We start from the raw sequence: 21,171 nt of genomic DNA, 5'->3' as shown, positions 1-21,171 counted from the left end.
AACATAATCTTAAGTCCATGGTGCCAGAAGCTGTGTCCCATCCCTTCCCACCTGCCCCTAATTGCTCATGTGAGAGGTGATTGTAAGTCTCACATTTGAAACACATGTCCCAACCCCACCAGGAGATCAGGAGTTTGTAATTACATGCAGTTATACATGTCTGTCATTCCTGTGAAAAACCTTGCAGTTCATTTTAATAAATCAAAACATTCACATAATCTCATGCCATCCAACACAAGGAAAACACACCCACCTTCCTTTAAACAAGAACTGGCCCAAACAAAATAAAATCATCTTTAAATTTCTTCACTTCCACTTAGATTGCATGTTTTATTTCTCCCAATCCCGGCAATAGACAGAAGCCCCAACTTATCCATCCCAAACTGATTTCTAGTAGGCTAGCTAAGTTTATAAGGACCCTTGTCAAAACAATTGATTCAAAGAGCTCCCAAACACCAGGCACAAATGTATCTGCCAAACAAATGGAAGCAAACAGTGCACTGGCCCAAATGCTGCAGGAGTCAGTTTGATTTTGCAATGCAACTTACATCCTTGAAATTTCCAGTCTGGTGGGGCAGTGGGTAGCGTGAGGGAGTAAAGTTGAAATTGCCTCCTAGTAGTTCACCCTTTCAACATTAAACAGAGACCAAGAGAGAAATGGTTCCAACATTTCACCACATATATTTCTTCTTATGCAATCTAAGCTGAGAATGCCATGTAAATGGGTTACTGCAAAATGCAATAATTTAATTTTTCTCCAATCAAAATAAGAAACAAACCAGTCTGATCTCACTTTTATTAACTTTTGAAAGTTTACAACAATTAAAGTATTTTTGATTCTATGTATGAAGGTTAAAAAAATCTTTTTTTTCTTTTTCATAAAATACAAGGGCAACCAATTTCACCATCGAGTAAAAGTAAAAACTGGGATTCCTTTTTACATTACTCCAAAGTCGCATTTAGGAACTTAATTGTAGGCTGCTGTGCTGACACCATGACAAACCAAAGCGTAGGACTGGATCTGGTTTTGTTTCGGTTTTCTTTTCAATATCCAATGCTCATGGATTAAATTCTGGAAATGTTCCAACTGTGAGGCAGGGATCTGTTTGGATTCCACCATGGGTATGCTCCTTGGGTTGGATGTTGGAGGGTGAGGCACGTTTTGCTGACTACCTACTAGTCACCAAGGTAAAAAAAAAAAATCGTCTCCTGGTATTCTATTCCCTGGAAATCTACTCGGTACCACAAGATACTTCCACTTCTACCAAGTCCTTTCACAAACTGAGACATTTCTTGTGGTTTATCTGTGACAATTTCCAACATAGCTCCAAATTTTTTATAGTTGTTAGCAAACCATTCCAACAGGGATATGCGCTCAATAAGCTCATGTTCCCATCCAGTCTCTTTGTCTATGAAATGAGATGTATCTTTTTCTTTTCCTTTTTTTTTTTTTTTTTTTTGAGATGGAGTCTCGCTCTTTTGCCCAGGCTGGAGTGCAGTGGCGCGATCTCTGCTCACTGCAAGCTCCGCCTCCCGGGTTCACGCCATTCTCCTGCCTCAGCCTCCCGAGTAGCTGCGATTACAGGCGCGTGCCACCACGCCCGGCTAATTTTTTGTATTTTTTAGTAGAGACAGGTTTTCACCATGTTAGCCAGGATGGTCTCGATCTCCTGATCTCGTGATCCACCTAGGCCCGCCTCGGCCTCCCAAAGAGCTGGGATTACAGGCGTGAACCACCGTGCCCTGCTGATGTATCCTTTTCTTGCTCTGGAGTTAGAGAATTTTCTCCTGTGCCTTGTCAATGAAGAACATATCTCATTATATCCAGATTTTCATAGACTATTAGACTCTACAGCTCCCATTTCCAAAGCCTTTAGCAAATCTTCAACACCAAAACAGTACTTGCCCATGTCCTGGCTGACTTCATCAAACTATCATCCTATTAATTTCTTCTCTCAAACGAATTTCACATTGGAGAGAACTTCAGTAGATAACTCAATAGGTTGGTTGAATCCATTTTCACCACCATAGGATATACAAACTAACTTTAAAACTTTTTATTGCAACCTTTGATCAAATATATCAAATTGACTTAGTTCAGTTTTAAAGTCAGCAGATCCAGCTAAAACTAGACCAGCCACATTCACGTTGTCTCCAGAAATAAACAGCTACACAGCAGTCTCTGCTACTTTCCAAACGTAGCTGTATCGCTTTTCCATTCTTAAAGAGGCAAAACACAGGGATGACTGACCTCCTCTACCGTGTTTCTTTGGGAGATCCACAATGAATTTGTGGAGGACTTGTGTTTCCTTGGAGTGTGCCAAAAACTGCACCACTACCATCTATTACAATGAAGCCAAATTTGCTATCATCTGAAAGTAGTGCTATAGAGCCTCTGTATGGAATTTGTCACACAAATACAGTGAAGTATTAATTGGTTTGAAAGGTTCAAAGTCAATGTTCACTTTCTTTTCCTTTCCTTCTTTTGCTACAGTTGTTCCACAGCAAACAACCAGACTATTTGAAGGTACTTTGTTATAAAGTTTGAGCCTTTGTTGTACAGATGTAATGGCTCCCAGGACTGAAAGACAGTTTACTCATGACTTAATGTTAGATGCAGTTCCAAACTCATCTGCTAACATTTTTGCCACTCAGAGCATTTGTTTCTTTAAACCACACAGTGTATAGTACTTTGTTATAGCAGCCTAAACTGAGACAACTCCCCCACCATTCCCCATTGTCAGCAGGGTCCAACTAGAAGCTGAGCTTCCATTTTTACCATGCATCAACAAAACGGTATGATTCAGTGCTCCACTTCCATACTCCCTGGTGTCAGTGAGGCCAACAGGAAGCTGAACATATCCAGCCCTTGTGCTACTTCAACATAGAGACTATGTGCTTTAAAATAATGTTAAGTGTAATTAAACATCTCACAATATAATTTCCAGAATGTTTGGGATACAATAAAAAATCACTCATCATACCAACAACCAGGAAAACCACAATTTGAACAAGAAAAGACAATCAAGGGATGCCAACACTGAGTTGATAGAGATGTTAGAATTGCCTGACAAGGATTTTAAGGTATCCATCACACAATTGCTTTAACAAGGACTTACAAATTTCCTTGAAATAAATGAAAAAAAATAGAAAATGTCAGAAAAGAAATTCAAGTTATATTTTAAAATAATAAATGGAAATTATAGAACATAAAAATGCAATAAGCAAAATTTTTTTTAAATTACTCGATGGACTTAATAGTAGAGATGACAGAGGATAGGATCAGTAAATTTGAAGACAGATAAATAGAATTTATTCAATCTTAACAACAGGAGTAAGTAGAATTTTTTTAAAGAAGAGGATCTAAGGGACTTGTGAGAATATATATATAAAAAAATCTAACATTCTTATTACCAGAGTTCCAGAAGTAAAGGAGAAACAGAGTATGGCTGAAAGAATATTCAAAAAAATACTGGCTGAAAACTTCCCAAATTTGGTGAAACACATAAACCCACAGATTCAAGAAATTCAGTGAATTGCAAATAGGATAAATCCAAAGAAACACATGTCAAGACACATGATATCTAGCTTCTGAAAACTAAATATAAAGAAAACATCTTGAAAGCAGCCAGAGACAAACAACACATTTCCTGTAAGATGATATGAATTCAAATGAAAATGTATTTCTCATCTAAAACCATAAAGGCCAGAAATAAGTAATAACGTATTTTAAGTACTGAAAGAAAGGACTTGTCAAACACAAATTGTATATCCAGCAAAAATATCTGTCAGGAATGAAGGGTAAATCAAGATATTCTCAGATGAAGAAAAATAAAAAGAATTTGTTGCTAGCAAATCTATCCTTAAAAAATAGCTAAAGGAAGTTATCTAAACTTTCTTAGAAAGGAAATTATAACAGAAGAAGGCTTGGAATTTCAGAAAAGGAAGAACATAGGAATACAAAAAAGAGGTGTAATAGCAAGAGATAATCCTACTTCTCCTGAGTTTTTAAATCTTATCTGAAGATTGAAGCAAAAATTATAACACTATGTGATATGGTGCTCAATGTATGGACAGTAAGTATTTAAGACAATTATATTTTATTTGAATGCACAGGATAAAATGACCTAAGTGAAAGCAAGGTTTCTATATTTAATATGAAGCATTAAAAATATGATACCAGTACACAGTGAGATGTTAGTATACATATGGTAATCTCTAAAGCAATTACACAGAAAACTATGCACAGTGGTATACTCAAAAACAGTATATGGTGTGAGTTGGTTGCAGGTAATATTTTAAAGAGAAAGAAAAAAAGGTATAAATAAATCAAGATGTAATCCAAATTTTTTATTTAACCAACAAGATGTTAAAAATTAAAAGGCAAATAAAAGAATTGAGAAATAAAGAAAACTAGCAGAGCACACATAGTAAGGTGGCAGACATAAGCATTAATATATTAATAATTACCTTATGTGTAAATCATCTAAATACACCAATTAAAAGAGAGAGATTTGGGGAAGGGAATTATGTTTAAAACTATGGTTTACAAGAAATTCACCTTAAGTACAAAGACATAGATATGCCAAAAATTAGGGAAAAATGCATATTATGTAAACATTAATATCAGATAAAATAGACTTCAAAGCAAAGCATTGAAGGAGGGCCTCAACACAGTGTCTATGTTCAAAGACTGGGAGAGTATTTTGGGGGGGTGGGTTTCAGGCATTTAAGAAAATGCTTTCAAAATATGAGCGTCCACTAAGCTAACAGAATGCGGACTTCAGTAGCCACAGGTAAAGAATACAGGCTTTATAAAAAATGGTTTACAAACGTCACTAAAAAGTAACAACAAGCAGCAAAACAAATTTAGGGGAGCAGGGATACTCTGACACCAAGTGCTGCCACATCATAATATACAAAATGTTCAGATTTCAGATTTCAACAATAAATTATAAGACATGCAAAGGCACACTCAGGAAAAAAAAAGAAGAAATTAATAGAAACATTCCCTGAGAAAGGCTAGGCATTGGACAAAGACTTTAAACCTACTATCTTTGGCCAGGCACAGTGGCTCACGCCTGTAATCCCAGCACTTTGGGAGGCCGAGGCAGGCGGATCACGAGGTCAGGAGATTGAGACCACCCTGGCTAACCCAGTGAAACCCCGTCTCTACTAAAAATACAAAAAATTAGCTGGATGTGGTGGCACGCACCTGTAGTCCCAGCTACTCGTGAGGCTGAGGCAAGAGAATTGCTTGAACCCAGGAGGCGGAGGTTGGTTACAGTGAGCCAAGATCGCGCCACTGCACTCCAGCCTGGGCGACGGAGTGAGACTCCATCTCAAAAAAAAAAAAAAAATCTACTATCTTTAATCACGGACAAAAAAAATGAAAGGAAACCAGGAGAACAAAGTCTCAACAAATAAAGAATATCAATCAAGAGAAGTCATTTCTTAAAAAGAAACAAACATGAAATCTGGAGATCAAAAGTTAAATAACAGAAATAAAGACTTCACTAGAGGAGCTCAATGGTAGATTAGGGCTGGCATAAGAAATAATCAGTAAAGTTGAAGACAGGTCAAATAAGAGTGTGCAGTAAGAGGAACAGAAATACAAAGAAAAAAATAAAAGTAGGCCGGGCGCAGTGGCTCACTCCTGCAATCCCAACACTTTGGAAGGCAGAGGCCGGTGGATCATGAGGTCAGGAGACTGAGACCATCTTGGCTAACATGGTGAAACCCCGTCTCTACTAAAAATACAAAAAAATTAGTCGGGCGTGGTGGCGGGCGCCAGTAGTCCCAGCTACTCAGGAGGCTGAGGCAGGAGAATGGCGTGAACCCAGGAGGCAGAGCTTGCAGTGAGCCGAGATCAAGCCACAGAACTCCGGCCTGGGCGACAGAGTGAGACTCCGTCTCAAAAATAAAATAACATAATAAAATAAAATAAAATAAATAAAATAAAATAAAATAAAATAAAAATAAATAGAGCCTTAGAGACCTGAGGGAAACCGTTAGGCATACCAACATTTGAATAATGAAACCTCCAGAAGGGAACATAAAATAAATGGGCGAAAGAATGTTTAAAGTAATAATGTCCAAAAGTTTCTTGAATAATCATGAAAGATAGGAATCTACACATCCAAGAAGCATAATTTACTCCAAGCAGGAAAAGCTAAAACACATCCACACCGAGAAAAATTATGATCAAAGTGTAAAAAGCCAAAGACAAAGAGAGAATCTTGAAAGCAGCAAGAGAAAAGTGACTTTCCGCAAATGAACAAGGGATCTTCAATGAAAAACAAATCAATTTCTCTTCAGAAACCATGGACTTCAGAAGATGGGCATAATATATTTAAAGGGCCAAAGGGAAAAAAAAACTACGAACCAATAATTCTACATTCAGCAAAACTTTTGTCCTTCAAAAATACAGGCAAAATTCAGACATTCCCAGGGAACAGAAAACCGAGGGAATTTGTCACTAACAGACCTACCCTAAAAGAAATTATAAGGGAATTGTTCAACCTGAAATGAAAGAACACTAGACAGTAGCCCAAAATCATACAAACAAATAAAGAACAATGGTAAAGGTAGCTGCATTGATAAATATAAAAGTCCCTGTTACTGCATTTTTGGGGTTTTTTGTTTCTTTGTTTTTTGTTTTTGCATTGTTGTTGTTGTTATTTGTTTGCTTTTTGAGACAGGGTCTTACTTTATTGCCCAGGCTGGTCAACAAAAAGATGTTAATTGTAAGATGTTAACTGTAATCTCCAGTGTAAGAAAAAAATTTAAAAACTATACTGAAAAAAAGATAAGTAAATTCATACAGCACATTTTGGGTGGGGTGGATGATGACAAATTACTTAGTGGGTACAATGTACATTATTTGGGCAATGGTTACCCTAAAAGCCCTGAGTTCACCACTACACTGTCTATGCATGTAACAAAATTACACTTGCATCCCATAAATTTATACAAATTTTAAAATTAAAAACAAAACAAAATAATCACAAATAAATATATATTTATATTTTTTCTTATATTACCAAGTAATTCATATTCATGCTACAAAGATTAGAAAATACACACCAAAAATATGTATATATATAGAAAAGATTCTACACTTTTCTTCACTCAGATCTACTGGTTCCAGGGAGTCTCCCAATGTTTGTCCAAAGAGAATGCACATGATTTGTTTTGGGGCAAGATGGGACTACCCTATCCTCTATCTAGAGATTCCCTCTCTCTACATGGTGGCTGGAACACAGCAGTGCTCAGCTAATAACCATGTTTAACATGAGTGATGATAAGTACACTCAAGAATGGTCTTCTGATGCAGGGATGAACCTCCCTGTCTGAGCACAAGCCCATTGCTGAGTGTTTGGGTTTCTTGCACTTGCAAAAAAATGCTAGAATGACGTCCCCCAACATTTGTGGTTTCTTAGGCTACTTTCTTGGGACAATTCTGAGTCTATCTCAGTCGACAGGATGCCCGCTGCCCCCTGTCTTTTCTAAGTCTTTGCTTAAATATCTTCCCTGACAATGCCCAGACAGTCTTCTTTCCTCAGCATTGTCCACAACTTGACTCTGCAGTCACTGCTGCATGGGGCCTGTTCTCTCAGGTAGGACGCCGAAGGGAAGGCACATGTTTCTGGACAGGAGCCAGAAGCTCCTGAGCCCAGGAGCATTCCTAGAAGGGGGGTTTCAAGCCACACCAGCCCACAGTCACACTGAAGTCATTTGAAGACTAGGAAACTAGAAGGTTTTCCTCTTAAAATAACACAGAATACATATCCACTATAAAAAATTCAGACTATACAGAAAAGTGTGAAGAAAGCGAAGACCACCCCCACCCTGCCTCCCTGACAGTCAGGCTGTGCTGTCTGTGCATTTGACAGGCTTTGTTCCCATCACTCACTTTATTGCAAAAATGGGTTTATCATAAATTCTATTTTGTAAACTACTTCTCTCAATTAAGTGAGAATTCCTCTGTCAACAGGGTTGGTGCTCTCTTGCCAGGCAGCCAAGCCCGCCACTGCTGTCCCTTCTTATTTGTCAAGTGCCTTGGAGGGCGTCCACGCTGTGTCTGTGGACACCACCAAGTCTGTTCTTGTGGGGTAGGGGCCCAGGACCCTAGGACTGAATGGAGGAAACACAGGCTCAGATTCCTCTTGGCCACCTTCTCATTGGGCAGCCTTGCTGGATACTGCTGGGGTTCTGAACCCTGAGCACGTGGATGTGCCATAGGAGGTCAGGACCATAGAGGGCCCATGACACAGGGACATCAGCAGAGGTCCGGGCACACATCCTGGAGCCAGGAGGTCCTGAGGTACCTAGCGCCACCCCACCCCCAGGCAGTCTGTGAAGGCTTAGGGTACTGGGCCCCACCCTGAGAGCTGAGAGTTGTCCGCCCAGGCCCCCCTGCAGGATATGGGCCAGCAAGTCCCACACAGCACTGGGGGACACCTGTGTAGAGAACTGGGGCAGAGGGAGCCCCAGCCGGGCCTCAGGGGGTTGGGAAGGCACTGCCCCCTCACTTTCCATATCCTGAAATCAAGGGCTGACCAGTCAGTGACTTGCACTCCAACAACCAAACTGCAAATTCCAGTGGCTTCTAACAACAAACGTCAATCCGTCTTGCTTCTGAGTCAGCTGAAAGGCTTCACCACCGGGCCAGCTCCACGTTTCCTCGGTGCAGGAAGACCCTCCGCTCTGATGTCACGAAAGTGAGATCATGAGAGACCTGGGCTCAGAGCTGGCAGGAGCAAGGCCTAGCCAAAGGGAGTGGGTACAACAAGTGAGAAAGCAATTGGAGCGGCGGTGCTCACAACTGCCAACTTCACCCTTGGTGACTGAGAAGGGGTTGAGGGGCAGACCCCAAGGCGGGGAGAGCCCGGAGCCAGCCTCAGCTCCAGACTCCTCAGGCCTGAGAGCTCCTGGGCCCCACCAGGGCCCCAGCAGAAACTCAGGCTGAAGCAAATGACAGCGGTTTGTGGCAGAACCCAGCAGAGCAGGCCGTCCCCTCCCAGGCGCCTTTCTCATGGTTAATAACGCATACAGTGACACAGATTCCTGCACCCAACATGGCCAGGAAGCCATACATCAGTCTAGGAGTGGGGTGCGTCTGCACCTGTTTAGTGACAGAATCAAGGACTTGGCAGGCCCCAAGTTTCCTGCAAGTGTAGCCCCCACAAACCCACCACGTTGGCCATCTTCACTCTGCATGGGAGTTTGGAGGCCCCGAGCTTGGGGCACATGGCTTGCCATCCTGAGAGTAGAGAGGGCAGTTCTCCCAGAGCCGGCCCAGCCCTGATAAACAGGAGAAGTTCAGCCCCTGGAGGCACAGGGGAAGGAGTTCATGGAGCACTTGATTGGTTCTCACAAACAGCTTTCTTCACTCATCCCCTAACACGGCAAAAAGACCAGATAGGAGGGTGCCCACCAGGCTCAGGCCACGGTCTTCAAGATGCCGGCCATCGGCCGGGCACGGTGGCTCACACCTGTAATCCCAGCACTTTGGGAGGCCAAGGCGGGAGGATCACGAGGTCAGGAGATCGAGACCATCCTGGCTAACAAGGTGAAACCCCGTCTCTACTAAAAATACAAAAAATTAGCTGGGCGTGGTGGCGGGCGCCTGTAGTCCCAGCTACTCCGAAGGCTGAGGCAGGAGAATGGCGTGAACCCGGGAGGCGGAGCTTACAGTGAGCCGAGATCGCGCCACTGCACTCCAGCCTGGGCGACAAGGCGAGACTCTGTCTCAAAAAAAAAAAAAAAAAAAAAAAAAAAAAGATGCCAGCCATCTTCTTGGCATCTCCGCCTACACTTGTGTCCCACATCACCTTCCAGGTGCACCTGGTGGGCCAGTTGCTGCCTTATAGCCAGCAGGGGGATAGCTCTGTTGGCCTGGAGCTCCTGAAACCTGGTCCTTTCTCTGGGCTGCACCCATCTGACTGAGCTCCGTTGACCTGGGCTTGCTGCTCACCCTGCCATGAACCTGGTGCTAGGTGCTGGCCTCCAGCCTCAGCAGCTCCGCCAGAGTGTGCCTCAGTGGGTGCAGGTTCCTTACCACCACAGTGGCCCTCTGCCTCTGCTCTTTGCACTTCTGCTCAGCCAAATTTTGGCTTCGATTTTTTGCAGCCATCATTGGCTCCTCAGCTTCAGTTTCTCATTCTTGAGCAAAATAGCCTTGGCATCTGCATCTCTCCTGATGGAAGTAATGCTCCTCGTGTCCAGATCCAGCTCCCCCTCACTTTCCCCATTTTCCCATGCGGAGACCTTCAGTTGGCTCCAGCTTCCAGTGCACATGTGGAAGAGCCTTCTTCCAAATATGTATATAATATATATGTAATTACATATATATTATCATATGTAATACAATATATTATGTTTATAGGAAGTAATGGAGGAAATGAAGAGCAAAAAGATTAATACATATAGAAAATAAATAGCGAAATAACAGAACTACACCCTTTCGTACCAATAATTGCTTTCTACGTAAATGGATTTAATTCTCAAATCAAAAAGCAGATATGGCAGAGGGAGGGTTTTTTTTAAGGTTCTATCTGTGTGCTCACTTTAGATCAAAAAGTTTTCTAAAAGATATATTCATAGTTATTAATGGCCCTATTCCCACTGCAAATTTTGAAGTACTCCTAATCCCATAACTTGCCTGTTTTAGCTATGGTAATGGGTGGAAAGAGTAGCTCACCAGTTTTAAAGATCAGACTCTGTATCAAAAGCACCTTTGCTCTTAGGAAGAGTATCAGACTCATCCTGGAGTATATTGGAGTCATCTTATCTATTACTCCTAACCTCTCTTTTTATTTCTGAGCCTTGCTTGGACCTTGGCATTCCATTTGAATTCCTTCTGACTGGAGCATTTGTGTTGTATCTGTAACACTGGCACTGAAATAAAGACCACATGGTTAAAGAAATCTTCCCTATATTGTACTTTATGGTGTCGGAGTGAAGCCTTGTAGCTTCCTTGCTCCCATGTCAGAGGAAGTCTTATGGACACCATAGGGTAGGAGTAGCCTTTCCTGAGTCTGAGAAATTGGTCTCTTTTAAGACAAATCTCAGAAATATCCACATCAAAGACTTGAGCTTTTTAAACTAGTGAGAGTGCCAAGTGCTTTTTAGAAAGGACCCATGTGTTATTAAACTTCGAAACTGAGTTACTGGAATGCAGTAGATGTGACTCTCTCTGTGGTACATGATGAATGTACTATGTACGTTCAAGTATTCAGGCACCATGTCTTATATACTGAAGAAGAAAGAAAAAGTGAGGCCCACTTTGCTCTTATAATGTTTGCAATTGTTACTGTATTGAATACAGTATAATGACTACTTTGGCTTCAATTTTAAACCTGGAAACAAATATCCTTTTTTCCCCTCCATTTCACCAAGCCTTTACTTAAAATCTTCAGTGTCTCGTCAAATATAGCTCTGTATCAGATACTAGACTATTCCTAACATTTGACAAACTGGAGTTTAACTAAAGGCTCCACAGGGGAAAGTTTCTGGTCTTATTAGTATGTATGAGCAAGATCTGCTAAAACTTACTCCGCTGGGTAAATGGTTGACTGAGTCAATCACAGGATATTATCTCCTCCATAGTTTTCAGTAATATAAGTGTGGACTAGTGCATATTTCAGACAACTGCTCTGCCTGTGCAATGAAAAAATAGCCTTTAAGGGTTTCTTTGCAGACTGATTTCATTGGATGGATACTTAATGCTGTGAAAAATGATAGGATTAACATAATGTTGGTGGATTTCTTGAATAGAATTTGTCTTAACATTCTTCTTTGTTAGATAAAATAAAGCCTGTTTGTATAGAGGCTTTATTTTTCTCTCCTATATTTGTAGCTAACCAGCTCAGGTTTTTTATTTTAATTTGAACTGGGTTGAATCTCTGAAGAAATCTGTTCAAGACCATGCTATAAGACAGTGTCAGCTAATGGAGCTGGAAAGGGTCTACTCTACTGACAGAGCATTTCCTTGGATGACCATAGTTTTGAAGTAGAGTTTATGATTATCCAAAGCTTTGTCTAGGAGTAAAACATTATGGCCTTAACACAAAGGTGCTGCGTAGAATATGAATTGATTTCGGAAACTGAACGCAAGCACCATACTGAAGGACTAGCAGTCAAATAACTGCCTAGGATACTGATGGTTGTGAAGACTAATTCAAATGATTGGATCTTTGAAAGCTTCAGCGTACCTTAGTTTCTAGGATCAGAATTAGTTTTCCTCTCACTTGGCCTTGCAGCTAAAGTGAGAAATGTTTCAATTTATGTGAATATTTGCACATTTTAATAATTCATTTCCCGAGTATAACCACTCAAGGGGGAGCAAATTTGGATGGATTTACAATTTCAGAGGCATTATGAGGAAGGAGCAATTTCCAAGGCTGTTTTGATAACCCTGGGGTGATAAGCAGTGATCTCTCACACGCTTACTTCAACAATTCCACATGCACTTGTACCTCATTATTTCCCTCCTCACGAGTCAATTTTATTCTAGTCTCTGCCCCATCCGAGGGAATCCTAAAGGAGAATTAATTCATCTAAGTAATCTCAAAAAACTGTAGGAGGGGTGCTCTCCCCTAGACGCTTCACCCACAGTGCTTTGATGCTGTTACCTTGAGGTGCTTTGGACAGTCATGGAATTTTTAGGCTGTGTATAGTGATCATCTGTTAATTTTAAGGCCTTTCTCATTTAAAGAAACATTCCTCAGTGTAACATTTGGGAAGAGATTCTTTCCTCTTGCTAGTTTAAAGGTGTGATTTATACCCCTTGTTTATTGCATTTATATATGAAAATAGACTTTTAAAACTATCCAACACTAATGGTCGATATAACATGATTTCCATCTTTTTTATGTCCTTCTAGAAGAGATTGGAAGTTAGGAAGTACTGCTTTTGAGGTTCAACTTCATTATCTTCTGCATTGAAAAATATTTGGGCCATGAGAACTAGGGAAAATGAGTTTGAATGTGTATTTTCTTTCTAGTGTATGTGTTTTAACCACAGTGTCCTAAACTGAGAAATCTAGAGAGGAAAAAGTGGGTGTTCACAAACTTTGTGGTTGGGGGAGTGATTTTACACGTCTGTATATTCATGACTTTGGGAGTGGAGAGGATCATTGAAGAGAGAATTGCACAGAAATTCTTGAAGTTGAAAACACTTTTGACCAGCTTTGGCTCAGGAGAGTGGGGCTGCTTGTAGAACTGGAAGTGAATAACTTTTTCAAGCAATATCAGTGAGTGGGTCCCATCGACAGGGTTCCAGGACCTGGAACATTCTAACAGAAGGAATTGGTGAAGCAGCTTACACAGTTGCTTTACAAACTTCCAAGGGGCTGATTCTGGCTTCGAGATGGAACACTGGAGTTGGTTTTGTTTTGGTTTCCTCAAAGAACCTGTGGTTGTGCTTTGTGTGTTTTGTTTTTGTTTTATATTTGGGGGGTCCCAAGGGAAAGAGCTTCTGAACTCTTTCCTTTATGAACTCCCACTGTGTTCCTGTAAAGTTCCTTTTCTTTCATAGTGTTGTAAGTTACATTTTCATTATGTCCCTTCACATCTTCTTTACTGTAAAAATATTAAAAACCTGTTTCCAAGTGAGAGAGCTAATGAAGCTCTAATTATTACAGACATATTTTTGAGATGTAAAAAAATTTTAATTAAATGATAAGTCTTAGAGGTCAGTGAGGAGTAAAATGGATGTAAAATGGGATGCATTAGAATTCTGCTGTGTGTATTGTCTTTTGGTTGAAACAAATTATGAACAGTGACTAATAATAAAAGGTCAATACTCAAAAATAATTCAAAAAAACTCACTTTAGATCAAAATTTACATATAAATTGCAAGTAAAATAATACCAAAAGATATTCCATGCAAATAGCAAACCAAAAAAGGAAGAGCTAAGGTGGCTGTATTAATATCAGACAAAATAGACAAAGACAGAAATTGTGACAAGAGACAAAGGACATTATATATTGATAAAAGGGTTAATCTATCAAGAAATTAGGAAAAGTATAAACATATATGCACCTAAGAAGGAGCCCCAAACCTACGAAGAAAAACTGACAGAATTAAAGGGAAAAAGTAGACAGTTCTAAAATAATATTTGGAAATTTTAATATCCCACTTTCATTAATGGATATAATAACTAGACAGAAGAAAAATAAACGGTTTAAGCCACACTAAACCGACTAGACCTAATATCTATGGGACGCTACACCCAGCAATAGCAGGATATCGTTGTTTTGCTTATTCTATTGTTCTGTTTGATCCCAGTTTTTGCCCATTCAGTATGATATTGGCTGTGGGTTTGTCATAAATAGCTCTTACTATTTTGAGATACATTCCATCAATACCTAGTTTACTGAGAGTTTTCAGCATGAAGCGCTGTTGAATTTTGTTGAAGGTCTTTTCTGCATCTACTAAGATATTCATGTGGTTTTTGTCGTTGGTTCTGTTTATGTGTTGGATTACGTTTATTGATTTGTGTATGTTGAACCAGACTTGCACCCCAGGGATGAAGTCGACTTGATCGTGGTGGATAAGCTTTTGGATGTGCTGCTGGATTCAATTTGCCAGTATTTTATTGAGGATTTTTCCATCGATGTTCATCAGTGATATTGGTCTAAAATTCTCTTTTTTTGTTGTGCTTCTGCCAGGATTTGGTATCAGGATGATGCTGGCCTCATAAAATGACTTAGGGAGGATTCCCTCTTTTTCTATTGATTGGAATAGTTTCAGAAGGAATGGTACCAGCTCCCCTTTGTAACTCTGGTAGAATTCAGCTGTGAATCCATCTGGTCCTGGCCTTTTTTTTGGTTGGTAAGCTATTAATTACTGCCTCAATTTCAGAACCTATTATTGGTCTCTTCAGAGATTCAACTTCTTCCTGGTTTAGTCTTGGGAGGATGTAAGTGCCCAGGAATTTATTCATTTCTTCTAGATTTTCTAGTTTATTTGTGTAGAGGTGTTTATAGTATTCTCTGATAGTGGTTTATATTTCTGTGGGATCGGTGGTGGTATCCCTTTATCATTTTTTATTGCATCTATTTGATTCTTCTCTCTTTTCTTTTTTATTAGTCTTGCTAGCGATCTATCAATTGTGCTGATCTTTTCAAGAAACCAGGTCCTGGATTCATTGATTTTTTGAAGGGTTTTTTGTGTTTATATCTCCTTCAGTTCTGCTCTGATCTTAGTTATTTCTTGCCTTCTGCTAGCTTTCAAATTCGTTTGCTCTTGCTTCTCTAGCTCTTTCAATTGTGACGTTAGGGTGTCAATTTTAGATCTCTCCTGCTTTCTCTCGTGGGCATTTAGTGCTATAAATTTCCCTCTACACACTGCTTTAAATATGTCCCAGATATTCTGGTATGTGCCCACAACTAACATTATACACAATGATGAAAACTGAAAACTTTCCCCCCTAAAATCAGAAAAAAGACAAAAATGCTCCCTTTCCCAACTTCCATCAAACATTGTATGTGAAGATTTAGCCTGAGCAATTAGGCAAGGAAAAGAAATAAAATACATCAAAATTGGAAAGGAAGACATAAAACTATATCTGTTTGGAGATAAAATGATCTTATATATACAAAATCATTTAAACTCCACAAACTTCCTGATTTAATGAATTCAGCTATGTTTCAGGATACACAATCAATACACAAAAATCAGTTGTATATGTATAAACAAGCAATTAACAATCTGAAAAAGAAATTAAGAAAACAATTTCATTTACAATAGAATCAAAAAGAATAAAATACTTAGGAACAAATTTAACCAAGACAATGCAAGATATATACATTGAAAAACTATAAAATATTGCTGAAAATATTATAGATATAAATAAATGAGAAGACATCTTGTGTTCATGGATTGGAAAACTTCATATTGCTGAGATGCCAATACTACACAAAGTGACCTAGGAATTCAATGTAATCCCAATCAAATTTTCAAAGGCGCTTGTTGCAGAAATGAAAAAGCTGATCTAAAATTCAGGTAGAATTGCAAGGGACCCTGTATAGCCAAAACAATTTAGAGAAAGAAAAACAAAATTGGAAGACTCACACTTCCCTATTTCAAAACTTACTACAGAGCCACAATAATTAAAATATTGTCATACCAGCATAAGGATGGACATATAGATTAATGGGATAGAACAGAGATTCCAGAAATAAACACTTACATATGTGGTCCATTGATTTTTTATTTTTATTTATTTGTTTATTTTTGAGACAGAGTCTTGCCCTGTCACCCAGGCTGGAGTATACTGACCTGATCTCAGCTCAGTGCAACCTCCGCCTCCCAGATTCAAGCTATTCTCCTGCCTCAGCCTCCAGAGCAGCTGAGATTACAGGCACCTGCCACCACACCCAGCTAATTTTTATATTTTTAGTAGAGATGGGGTTTTACCATGTTGGTCAGACTGGTCTTGAACTCCTGACCTCAGGTGATCCACCTGCCTTGGCCTTCCAAAGTGCTGGTATTACAGGCATGAGCCACTGCTTCCAGCTGGTCCACTGATTTTTAATAAGGATGTTGAAATCCTTCAATATGGAAAAAATATTCAACAAAGAATGCTAGAAAAACTGAATATCTACATGCAAAAAAAGTGGACATTCTACCTCACACCATATGCAAAAATTAACTCAAAATGAAAGACCTAAGTGTAAGAGGGAAAAGTATAAAACTCTTAGAAAAAATATGTAGTGAGTCTTCAAGACCTTGGATTTGGTAAGGAAGTCTTAGGTATGCACCAAATGCACAAGAAACAAAAAAATAGACAAATTAGTGTCAAAATTAAAAATTTTTGTGCATCAAAGGTCACTACAAAGGAAGTAAAAACACCATCCACAGAATGGGAGAAAATACCTGCAAATCACATGCCTGATAAGGTTCTAGTACCCAGAACTGTTACAACTCAACAACCAAGTGACATTTGACCAAATTAAAACATAAAAAAGATTAGAATAGACATTTTTCCAAAGAAGAAGACATGCAAATGATCAGCCAGCATATGAAAATATTTTCAACATCATTAGCTATTGGGTAAATACAAATCAAAATGACAGCAGGAGACCACTTTATACCCACTAGGGTGGCTATAATTTCTTTAAAATAGAAAAAATCAAGTATTAGGAATGATATGGAAAGATTGCAGCCCTTGTACTTTTCTGTTGGGAAATTCTACTTTTAAGTATGTGTCCAAGAAACAAGTATTCAAACAGAAACATGTGCATGATGGCCATGGCACTATTTACAATAGCCAAAAAGCGGAAAGAATCCAAATGTCAACTGAGGAATGGATGAACAAAATGCAGTATATCCATACAGTGGAATATTACTTGGTCTTAAAAAGAATGAAGCACAGGTGCGGTGGCTCATGCCTGTAATCACAGCACTTTGGGAGGCCGAGGTGGGCGGATCATGACGTCAGGAGATCGAGACCACTCTGGCTAACATGGTAAAACCCCGTCTCTACTAAAAATACAAAAAATTAGCTGGTTGTGGTGGCACGCGCCTGTAGTCCCAGGTACTCAGGAGGCTGAGGCAGGAGAATCGCTTGAACCTGGGAGGCAGAGGTTGCAGTGAGCAGAGATCGTGCCACTGCACTCCTGCCTGGGCGATAGAGCAAGACTCCTTCTCAAGAAAAAAAAAAAAAACAAAAACAAAAGAAGGAAGCATTAATACATGCTACAATATGAATGAACTTAAAAAACATTATGTTAAGTGAATGCAGCCAGATGCAAAAAGTCACTAATGTATGATTTCATTGATGTGAAATATCCAGCATAGGTAAATGCAGAGAAACAGAAACCAGATTAGTGGTTGCTTAGGGCTGGGGGTAAAGGGCAGTGGGCAGTGGCTACTTAATGGTTATGTCATTTACTTTTGTAGGGATAAAAATGTTTGGGAACTAGACAGAAGTTATGGCTATACAACATGGTCAATATACTAACTGTCACTAAAATGTACACTTTAAAATGGTTAATTTTATATTACCTGAATTTTACCTCAATTAGAAAATACATAGAGCTTAATGAAAACAAAATAGAATATATTAAAATATGTGGGATGAATTAAAATAGTGCCGAGAGGAAAAACTACATCATTAAATGTTAATTTAAAAAGGTCTTCTCTTTTTTAAAACGTCTACTGCAAAAATAAAAACTAGTAAAAGAAGAGCAAAGTAAGCCCAAGGTGAACAGAAGGAAGTAACTGGTAAAGACTTTTTTTTTTGAGACGGAGTCTTGCTCTGTTACCCAGACTGGTATGCACTGGTGCGATCTTGGCTCACTGCCTCCCGGTTCAAGAAATTCTCCTGCCTCAGCCTCCTGAGTAGCTGGGATTATAGGCATATGCCACCATGCCTGGCTAATTTTTGTATTTTTAGTAGACACTGGGTTTCACCATGTTGGTCAGTCTGGTCTCGAACTCCTGATCTCGTGATCCGCTCGCCTCAGCCTCCCAAAGTGCTGGGATTGCAGGCGTGAGCCACCTTGCCCAGCCCAAACACCGTTTTAATTAATGAGATTTAATATTTAAAAAAAAAAAACAGCTGGGCACAGTAGCACATGACTATAATCCCAGCACTTCAGAAAGCTAAGATGGGCAGATCACTTTAGCCAGAAGAGTTTGAGACCAGCCTAGACAACATGACAAAAACCTGTCTCTACAAAAAATATAAAAATTAGCCTGGCATGGTGATGTGTGCCTGTAGTCCCAGTTACCTGGGAGGCTGAGGATCACTTGAGCCCAGGAGGTCGAGGCTGCAATGAACCATGATAGCACCCCTGCACTGCAGCCTAGGCAACAGAGTGAGGTCTTGAAAAAAAAAAAAAAGAAGAAAAGAAAAAGAAAAATTAATGAAACAAAGAGCTGGTTCTCTAGGAGAAAAAAATTAACAAAATTGATGAACCTCTAGCAAAACTGACAAAGATTAAGACAGAGACAATATATCCAAATATTAGGAATAAAGTAGAGAGTATCTCTATAGAAACTGCAACTATTAAAAAGATAATAAGGAACACTATTTTAAAAGTTACACTGAAAAATTTGACAAGAAAAAGGACCAATTTCTTAAAAATCTCAAACTTCCAAAATTCAATAAAGATGAAATGTGCAATCTGGATGTTTCTATAATTATTAACAAAATTGAAATATTAATTTAAAAGCTCCTGAATGAAAAATCTATAGGATCAGATGGTTTCACTACAGAATTCTTACAAATGTTTAAAGTAGAATTAACACTTATTTTACACAAACTCTTCCAGAAAATAGAAAACACTACTCAATTCATCTTATAAAGCTAGTATTACTTTAAAACCAAAATCAGTCAAAGACAGTGCAAACCAAGAAAAGTATAGACCAGCATCTTGTAAACTTAGATGTGGAGATCTTCATTTGAATTTAAGTAAATCTAATCCAACAGTCTATGTCGTAGTTTCATTCAGGCTGCTATAACACAGTACTATAAACTAGGTAGTTTATAAATTTATTTTTCATAGCTCTAGACACTGGAAAGTCCAACATCAAGTCACCAGCAGATTCATTGTCTAGTGATGGCCTATTTTCTGACTGAAAGATGGCACATGATTGAAGAGGATAGCTAGCTCCCTGGGGTCTTTTATGAGGGCACTATTCCCAATAATGAGGGTTTTGCCTTCATGATCTAATCACCTTCCAAAATTCCCCACTTCTTAATGGCCTCAACTTAGTGACTAGATTTCAACATATGAATGTTGGAGGGACACAAACATTCAGACCATAGCAGTCTATAAAAAAGAATAATACAACATAAAAGCATAAGAGTTAGTCTATGTCTGCAGAGTTCTTTCAATATTTAAAAAGCAGTTTTGCTAGACTGAGCTGGTTGCCTCCTGCTATTGTGGAGGTGACTCACTTCATCCCAACTTCTTGATACTTTTGCTTCTGGAGGTCATATTTCTCTAAGATCTTCCTGAAAAAATGTCTTAAAGCCACCCTAGTCTTTTTTCCAGTCCAGCTCTTAAATTTTTTCTCCTCTTCCCCAATAGTAACATGAGTGTGGATTCAGCTTGTTCACAAAGCCTGCCTTTCTCTGAAGCATCCGACTATAAAGACTTTTCACCTACACCTGTAATTTGTGGGCCTGAAGAAAACTCTCCATCCTTACAAATGTCTTCTGCTGAGATGCCTCACACAGAGACTGTCTCTCCTCTTCCTTCCTCCATGGATCTGCTTATTCAGGACAGCCCTGATTCTTCCACCAGTCCCAAAGGCAAGCAACCCACTTCTGCAGAGAAGAGTGCCACAAAAAAGGAAAACAAGGTCCCAGTCAAGAAACAGAAGACCAGAACTCTGTTCTCTTCCAACCAGCTGTGTGTACTCAATGATAGATTGCAGAGACAGAAATACTTCAGCCATCAGCAGATGCAAGAACTTTCCAACATCCTGAACCTCAGCTACAAAGGTGAAGACCTGGTTCCAGAACCAGAGGATGAAATCTAAGAGGTGGCAGAAGAACGACTGGCCAAAGAATAGCAATGGTGTGACTCGGAAGGCCTCAGCACCTACCTACCCCAATCTCTACTCTTCCTACCACCAGGGATGCCTGGTGAACGCGACTGGAAACCTTCCAATGTGGAGCAACCAAACCTTGAGCAATTCAACCTGGAGCAACCACACCCGGAACATGCAGTCCTGGAGCAACCACTCCTGGAACACTCAGACCTGGTGCACCCAGTCCTGGAACAATCAGGCCTGAAACAGTTCCTTCTATAACTGTGGAGAGGAATCTCTGCAGTCCTGCATGCAGTTCCAGCCAAATTCTCCTGACTTGGAGGTTGCCTTGGAAACTGCTGGGGAAAGCCATAATGTAGTACAGCAGACCACTAGGTATTTTAGTACTCCACAAGCCATAGATTTATTCCTAAAGTACTCCACAAACATGCAACCTTAAGATGTGTGAAGATGAGTGAAGTTGCTATTACTCAGTTTCAGTCTGGGCACTGACTGAATCCTTCCTCTCCCCTCCCCTCCCTCATAGGATTTTTGTTGTTTGGAAACCACGTGTTCTGGTTTCCATTATGCCTATCCAGTCAATTTGATGGAGGGTGGGGTATGCTTGGAGCCTACTCAGAGAGGTTTCTTTCTTTTTTCCTATTAGATCTTCCT

The 21,171-nt window shown here is 39.6% G+C and overlaps 2 pseudogenes; one reads left to right on the top strand and one right to left on the bottom strand.

Moving 5' to 3' along the window:
* Positions 1-1,176: 1,176 nt before the first annotated feature.
* LOC101137262 (eukaryotic peptide chain release factor subunit 1-like) lies at positions 1,177-10,138 on the bottom strand (annotated as a pseudogene).
* Positions 10,139-20,055: 9,917 nt separating this feature from the next.
* Positions 20,056-20,965, top strand: LOC101136529 (homeobox protein NANOG-like; annotated as a pseudogene).
* The last annotated feature ends 206 nt before the right edge of the window (positions 20,966-21,171 follow it).

Source organism: Gorilla gorilla, chromosome X, assembly GCF_029281585.2.
Source record: "Gorilla gorilla gorilla isolate KB3781 chromosome X, NHGRI_mGorGor1-v2.1_pri, whole genome shotgun sequence".
Lineage (NCBI taxonomy): Eukaryota > Metazoa > Chordata > Mammalia > Primates > Hominidae > Gorilla > Gorilla gorilla.
This window is presented reverse-complemented; position numbering and strand designations above follow the sequence as displayed.